Below are 8092 nucleotides of genomic sequence, written 5' to 3'. Positions count from 1 at the left end.
GTGTTCCCTAATCACACCATCACGGAAATCCAGCCAGCCAGCCAGCCACCCACCATCGTTTCGCTCCTTTCCTGTTCTCTACATTTTGAACGGCGAGTGAGGGAGAGAGTCTTTCAATGGTTTGAGAGGAGTTTGGAATGTCGTGGGACCATGGTACTTTTCAGCCATGGATGAACGTGACGGCTTCTTTTGTCCGCTTCGGCGTTCAGGGTTATCCCCAACTCCCCCTGCCGAGTGCGGCCTGTGTGTCGCTGTGTGCTGGAGGACACCGTGCTGTCCCCATCTTGATCTTGGACTGAACAAAACCACCGTTGGGAGTGTGTTCGGTTGCTTGGCTTCGTTTCCTTTCCCTATGGCACTCACCTGACCGTCCTGTCCACTCTTGGGATCTTTCATCTCCTCCTCCCCCTCAAGGCAATCGGGTCCTTTTCTTTCTCCTCCTCCTGCTCCTCCTCCTCCTCCTCCTCCTCACCCTAGTTTCTCCCCCCCCCCCCCCCACACACACACAAGTCCCACTCTTCTCAAACGGACGTCTAACTGACTGCCAACGTTTACTTTTGCCTTCTTTCCTTCCTTCCTTCCTTCCTTCCTTCCTTCCTTCCTTCCTTCTTCCTTTCCTTTTTCTTTGGGGGGGGGGGTCGTTCCCCCCTTTAATTTTCAGCTGTACAGACGATGTTTTAGTGTAGCACATGACACAGCCATCACCAGGATACATCTAGTTAGTGACTGTCCGTCACCACCTGGTGTCACGGCAAATGACATTTGGTGTGATGACGTGCCCGTGACTCATGTATTTCATAAGTGGAAGGTTGCACCACTTCGTCTGTCTCCCTCGCCAGGGGCACTCACTCACTCTCTCCTCACCCCCGCCCCCCCCCCCCCCCCCCCCGCCCCGGTGTGTTCCTTTGTAGTATGTCTGAGCCTGTTTCTGTTTGGTTCTGTTCTGTTCACCGTGTATGGTTTGGTAGGTTCTGCATGGAAACGACTGATCTGAGGTATTTCATGTAGCATAATACCCTCTAAAGGTCTCTCCAGGTTCCTGCAGACTGTGAGATTTCATTCCCTTCTGGTGGTTGAGTCCCATTCCTCTGTGTGTGTGTGTGTGTGTCTGTCTGCATGCGCGTGAGCACGCGTGCACGTGAATAGATCCAGGCATAGGCACACAGACAGAGTTCTATCATGATGTGTGTACGGAAGTCGACCTAGGTATAGGGGTCGATCCCACACATGCACACATCCGTATCTTCTTTGTCCCTTCCCTCCGTGGGCACCCTGTGGAGTTGCTGGGTTGGGTCGAATGGGGGAATCTTTGGGGGAGTGTACATCGCAGGACTCTTTTCCCTAGGGATGTGGTTTCTCTGTCTGTGAGGCGCCAGGGGATGAGATCTGATCTCTCTGAGTCCGCCCACAGTTTTCTCAGCTGCAGAAAAAACGCGTTCGATCCATCAGGAGCCACTGTCCTCTGATGGTTCGAACTTGCTGTCGTGATTGCGATTCCCGGCTCCTGGGCCTTTCCCCTCCGAATGAGAAGGATCATTGTCCAGGGAAACGCCCCGGGGTGGGGTGCTTCCGTGAGCCCGCCCCCACCCCCAGGAGCCCCAGCTCAGCCCAGCCCAGCCCAGCCCAGCCCTGCCGTGGATGTGTGTTCTACCTTGTGCTTCTGGGTGTCTGCCTGTTCCACCTTTCTTTGGAAGGAAGGGGTCTGTTCGGGCCTCCTGCCCACTTCGCTCATCGGGGGTTGTTTCCCTTTTGGAGGTTGAGGTGTCTGACGCCTTGATCGGTGTTGGACAGAAAAGCCCCTTTTGCAATATGCTTGTGCTTTCCCCGGACAGACAGACAGACAGACAGACAGACAGACAGACACACACACACACACACACACACACACACACACACACACACGGATGTGTGTTTCCGCCCGGGTATGTACGTGTGTGTCTGTGAGTATATATATGTACGAATGTACACCCATAGATACACACACCACACACGCGCGCACGTAGACATCCACGCAGACACATGGGTATACATGCACACATACACTGATGCACATGTACATGTACGTATACACACGCGCGTTTGCGTATGCGTATACATGTGTGTGCATCTATGCACATCGATCTGTGTATAGGCACTCTAGATGCACACGGGCACCTGTACATACGTACATGCGTGCACGTCTACGTATACATACACACGTGTGTATGTAGGCACAGATTCTCGCGTGCGTCTGTGTGGACGTACATACGCTCTCTGTAGACGTCTGCGTATGCGTCCGTACGTATGTATACGTGTGTACATACACGTGTGCACATACACACGCAGATATGTGTGTCTATGCAAGCATGCACGTACGGGTACGCATAGACGTGCGTCCACACCTGTGCGCAGACATCACACGTATACACACTATACGTGCATCTAGATGCGTTGACACGTCCGCGTGTATGTGTGTGTGTGTGCCTATGTATCCCGACGTCTCTGCACATGTGAGCATGTGTGTTCACGCCTGTGTCTATCCGTGTACATATGTGTATAGATGCCTCTGCGTATATACACGCAAGCATACACGCACACTAGAAACGCCTAGGCATACACGTGCGCACACAGACACGTGCGTGTACGTGAGCATGCCCTTCGTACGTGTGTGTTTATACGCCTGCGTGCACGTATATATAGACGCGATGACGTGTGCGTATACATATGTACACGTGTATACGCACATGTGTATGCGTTCTCCCTCTCCCTCTCCCTCTCCCTCTCCCTCTCCCTCTCCCTCTCCTCTCTCTCTCTGACTTTTAAGCTGCCAGGACAGTTCCACGAGTTGACTTTCCTGCCTGGTGGTTTTGTCTCATTTCGTTTCTGAGCTACGTGAAAAAGTTATGTATTCATTGAGGTGGCTGTTGTCACGGGACCCGGGGTTTATTTAGTGGATCCCTATGGACTCCGTCCTCCTCACCAGCACGCCCCTCAATACCACCCCCCCACACCCTCCCCGCAACCCCCCAACCCCCCACCCCCCACCCCCCGCAGCCCTGCCACCCCAGACCTCCCAGGCCGTCCGCCTTTCCGCTGTTTGTGGCCAGTGGTGTTGAAATCCATGTTCTCCTGACCTCAAGTGCACTTTCCCCACCCACCCGCGCATGCTTGTGTGTGTCGTCTCTGGACTTTGTCACGGTGTCTCTACCCAGGTTGAGTTTTGTTTTCTCTTCTTGGGGGTCCGAGTGTCTCCTTCTTTTCCTTTCTTACTCCTAGGCTTGTGTGTCTGTGTCCGTGTCTGCTTTCGAAAGTCCGGCTTTGTTCTCCCAGCAGCGCTTGCCTGGTTTCGCTTTGCCGGTCCCTCCCTCCCTCCCTCCCTCCCTCCTTCCCTCCTTTTCTCCCTCCCTCCCTCCCGCCCCCCTCTTTCGGGGGGCCGGGGGCCGGGGGTTCCTGGGATGTCACTGGTGCCCCCTCTCTCCGCCCACCCCGCCCCGAGCCCCCGCCGCCCGCCCGCGTCTCCGTGGAATGTCCCCCCACCACCCTGGAATCGCGTGGGGGGCGGGGGGGGGGGGGGATCGCGGCTCTTTCGTGGCAGCCTCCAGGGGAGAGATCTCCCGGCTCCTCTCCCTTCCTCTGCGGCCGGGGTCGCGTCGCGTCGCGTCGCGTCGCTCGGCGGCGGAGGCTCCGGGCCGAGCTCGGGCGTTTGGGCGGCCGGCGCTGCGGCGTCCCCGGCGGCCGGCGACAGCGACCCGTCCTCGGGACGTTCGAGCCGGTTGTCGGGAGCCACCTGGCGGCCGCTTGTATATTGTCCCTCCCCCTCCGGAGCTTCGGCGAGCCCTTCAGGAGGGTTGTGACTCAGCCGCCGGGCCCGAGGCAGAGCTCTCAGACACCGGCTATGCTGGCGGCGACAGTCCCGGTGGCGCCGAGGCCTAGGGACGTCCTGCTGTCGCCGGAGATTGGTTCTCTAGGTTTCTGAGGAGGGTGATCGTCGCGGCGCTCCAGGGCCGGGCTCTGCGGTGGCCGGACCGGGTCGACCAGCATCTCCCCGTGCCCCTGTGGCCGCGGAGAAGGACCGGCCGGACCCTCCCTGGGCCGGGCCGCCGCGGTGGGCAGGGAGAGGGTCTTCCCTGCCCGGAGCGCCTGGACTCGGGCTCGGCGGTCCGGACTCCTCCTGGGCCGCCCTCAGGAGCGTGTGCTTCGCCCTCGGCCCCGCTCCGGAGGTGGGGACCCGCCCGCCGGAGTCGTGAGGGTTGACGGGGAGAGGCGGGCGCGTGTGCGGCCGCCCCCCCCCCCCCCCAACCCGTGGGGTCCGGTCGCCCGAGGCGTCTCCTGGCACACATGCTGTTTCTTTTTCAAAGTCCCGATGGGTCCGGAGACGTGGATGGACCGGACCCTGCTTCCGCGGGTGGCCGGGGAGGGCGCGCCCGACCCTTCAGCGTGCCTTCGTGGGTCTCGGTCGTCGGATGCGACTTTGTCTCACCCCTCCCCACCTCCCTGAACCCAGGTCAGGAGGTGGGGACCGGCTCGGGCCGTCCTGGGTGCCCCATCTAGGACGGTCTGGGTCCCGCCCGGGCGCGGTCCCTGGTCGGGGCCCGCTCGTCTCGTTGGAGGCGCCTCGCTGACGGTTCTTCCTTCTTGTTTCTTGATGCTCATCGAAGCCAAATCCCCGTTCGGAGACTCCGACGGACCGGTACCCCTACCCGTGTGGGCGAAGCGGGAGAGGGCGCCCCCGGCCAGCTCCCTCTCCCTTGGTGGGTGTCCGCGCCCCCACTTTGGCCATCGCGCGCCCCCTCCCCCTGCTCCCCTTCCCCCGGTCGACCAGATGACTCCCCCCCCCCCCCCCCCGCCCTCCCCCCCGCCACGAGAGCTCCGGGCCTGGTGTTTATGGGGTAGCGCTGGGGACAGGTGGCCGGGCCAAGGTTCCGGGGGTCCTCCATGCGAGTCGTGGATGGGCCCCGCTGTCGGCTGCTGTCATTTCGTCGCCCTTAATGGGCCTTTTTTACCACCAGGTAAGTGCTGACACGGTCTGCTTCGGTGTCTGCCGCCGAGGAAACTTTGGGTCTCTGGATGTACGCGGGGCTCTGGGCCTTCGGGCCGCCAGCTCTGGTCCCCGGTTCGGCCCTTGCCGCTGGAGCCGCCCGCCTGGGCCTGTGCGCCGGCTCCTGTGTGGTGTTGTCTGGCTGACCCGACTCGTGGTGCCACCTCCGGTCTCTGGGCGACCCGAGGGCGGCGGGGCGAGGCGCCGTGGGTCTTCTACCCTGTGCGCTCCCCGCTGCGGGCACCCGGTGAAGGCTGAGATGCGACCCCCGCCCTGTGGGCTCCGTGCCACGTGTCAGGCGTTCTCGAACCTCCTGGGGTCGTGGGCCGCTCTCGCCTGAGGCGAGGTGGGGGGGCGGGGGTTGCCGGTGAGGCTTAAAGCGGGCCCCTCTGGTGACTGTCCTCGCCGTGCCTTCCCCCCGCTCCACCTTGGCTCATCCGATCGATGTGGTGTGGTCGTGCTCTCCCGGGCCGGGCCTAAGCCGTGCCAGACGAGGGACAGGTGTTCCCGGTGAACGTGTCTGCTCTTCTCGGTCTGTCCGCGGGGCCCCTCGCCTGACTTTTTCCCCCTGGCCGTCGGGGAGGGGGAGGAAGGCGGGGGCTGGGTTGCGGCCTCTGGCCCTGACCTTCGGTCTCCTGTCCCCCGCCTCGGGTGGCGTCAGTGGGGGCCGTGGGTCTTCTGACACAGCAGATGCTCTCGCTTCGCCTTCCCGGCGTGTGCCCCGCGAGCGGCCCTCCCCGCGGTGGGGAGGGCTGTACCGCTGCTGCGCTGTGCCCCCCCCGCGTGGGTGCGCGAGCGTGCCTCGTTGGATCCTCGGTGGTGCTCCTGGAGCGCTCCAGGTCGTCGCTCAGGTGCCTGAGGCCGAGCGGTGGTGTCGTTTCCCTTAACCCCGGTGTCCTCCTTGGGTCCCCACCGCGGTGGTGTGTGTGTGTCCCGTGAGTGGGCTCTCTTTTGGGGGGGGTCGAGGCGGTAGGAGAGGCGTGCCTGTTCCCTTCGTCGTCGAGGCTGACGGGTGAGGCCTTGCAGGGGACGGGACGCGGGGCTCTGCGCTGGCCCCGGCCGCGCAGACGCTCCTGTGTCGGTGGTCCGCCTACCTGTACCGCAGACCCCTCCCACCCCAGCTGAGGACTGGTGGCTCGTGGAGCGCCTCCGTGGGCCCGAAGGAGAGAGACGATCCGGGTGAGGGGCGGCGAGCCCTCGGTGAGAAAGCCTTCTCTAGCGATCCGAGAGGGAGCCTTGGGGTATCGGACCCCCCAGCTGCTGCCCCTCCCGAGTGCGCAGTGGCCGCCGTGGAGGCTGCCAAGAGCGCGTGGGCAGAACATCCCGCCCCCCACCGCCCCCCTGGGGGCGGTGGGGCGGGGCGGGTGCGCCGGCCCCGCGGTGGGGCCGTGTGCCGCTCGTTGCCTACCGCGGCCCGCGCCTCCCCCCTTCGAGTTGGGGGAGGGTCCCGCTGGGCCCCGCCGGGCGTCCGGCAGGTGGGGGGGACCGGAGCGTGCGTGCGTCGCGTGTGCGCGCGGTCGGCCCCCGCGGTGTGGTGAGCCTTGGGGCAAAGGGGGGAAGGTGTTGGGGGCGCGACGTCCGGTCGGCCCTGGCTTCCCCAGCCCCGCAGCTGTGGTGCGGGAGAGCCTATCGCGCCCGTCCTCTCCCCACGAGCCGCAGCCGGTGGCGGCGTGCGGTCACGGTCGGGGCCGCCTCGCTCGAGAGCGTGATCCCCAGGATGTCGAGCCTCGGGGTGGCGGACTGAGATCGGAAGACGGATCTGTCGAGGACGGATGGCGGAAGATGGGTTCGGGCGGCTCGCCGGCCCTGGCGGCGGGGCCGGGTCGTGGGGGCCCGCTCTGGGGCTGGCCGGGACCGGTCGGCGTCCCAGGCGTGTCGCGGGACCGCCCTCGTGTGTGGGTGGCGGTGGGACCCCGCGCTGGTTTTCCTGGTGGCCCGGCCGTGTTCCCGGTGTCTTTGTGGTCCCTGGATGGCGCCCGCGGCCCTGTCCCGCGGCCCCCGCCGTGCGTGCTTGCCGGCCCCTCCCCGCCGTTGCCGGCCTCGCCTCCTCGTCCCGCGCGTGCGACCGCCCCGCGCTCCCTTCCCCTGTCTGGGGCCGAGCCGGCCTCGCCTCATGTGGGTGTCGTCCCCCGGCCTCCGTCGGCCGGTGGCGTCCCCGAGGCGGGGCGGCGCGCGGGGAGCCTTGCGCGTGTGGGGGACGTGGGGGCCGCCGGTGCGCGGCGGGAGAGCGTTCTCCCTGGCCGGCTTGCGGCTCTCGGGTGTGTGTCGGTGGCGGTGGGCGTGAGCCCCCGTGAGGGTGCCGGGGGGCGCCAGTCCGTCGTCCCGGGCGTGCGGTGGGACCGTCCCTGTGCTGGGAGGCCTCCGGCGGTGAGATCCCGCGGTGGGCCCTGGCGGCCGACTCGCGCTTCCCCCTGCCCCAGCACGGGTCGCTTTGAGCCATGCCCCTCGCGGTGGCGCGCGGCCGCCCCACCAACACCGCCCCTGTTCCGTGGCGTTGGCCTCGCGTGGCCGCACCCCGTCGGTGCCCCTCTCCGTCTGTCCGTCCGCCTCAGTCCGCTCGCCGTCTGCTGCCTCCCGGGGCCGCGCCCTGGTGTGTCTCGCTTCCGGGCCCGCCGCGGTCCCGATCCGTTGCCCGTTTCGCCGCCGCCGCCTGTCCGTCGCCGCCGTCGCGTGCTGGACGAGGGGGAGCTCCCGTGATCTTCCCCCCTCCCCCGCCCCGCCGCGGCCCCCCGCTCCGGTGCGCTCGCCCGAGCGCGGGTCGGGTCCCCGGTCTTGCCCACCGCGGGCCGGTCGCCGTGTCCTCGCCGGCCGGCGTCCCCCGCCCCTCTGGGGCGGGTGTGATGGCCGGACGCCGGGGGCGCGCGTCGGCCGTCCGCGGTGTGGCCTTGGCCGTGGTGGAGTCCCCCCCGGGGCGGGCGGGCTCGCGGTGGGGGGGGGCGGGTGCGGGGGTGGAGGGAGAGGGGGCTCCGCCGCCCTCTCCCTCCCCCTCCTCGGCCCTCCGCGCGGTGGCGGCGGTGCGCTGCGACCCTCGTGGACCGAGAGCGTGCGCGCGATCGGGCGTCCCTGCCGCGGCGC

At 65.8% G+C, this 8092-nt stretch overlaps 1 long non-coding RNA gene across 1 annotated transcript in view; it reads left to right on the top strand.

Annotated features, from left to right (window-relative positions):
• The first annotated feature begins 3139 nt into the window (after nt 1–3139).
• Nucleotides 3140–8092, top strand: part of LOC147344625 (uncharacterized) — a 26170-nt gene continuing 21217 nt past the window's right edge. Inside the window, exon 1 of the long non-coding RNA XR_015155065.1 lies at nt 3140–3191. This is a non-coding gene — a long non-coding RNA (uncharacterized LOC147344625). The remainder of the gene's footprint in view (nt 3192–8092) is intronic.

Source organism: Bos grunniens, chromosome 25 (assembly GCF_055505025.1).
Source record: "Bos grunniens cultivar Pamir isolate PY7600 chromosome 25, Bosgru_T2T1.0, whole genome shotgun sequence".
Taxonomy (NCBI): domain Eukaryota; kingdom Metazoa; phylum Chordata; class Mammalia; order Artiodactyla; family Bovidae; genus Bos; species Bos grunniens.
The sequence above is the reverse complement of the archived record's forward strand: the minus strand, read 5'-3'. Positions and strand labels throughout refer to the sequence as shown.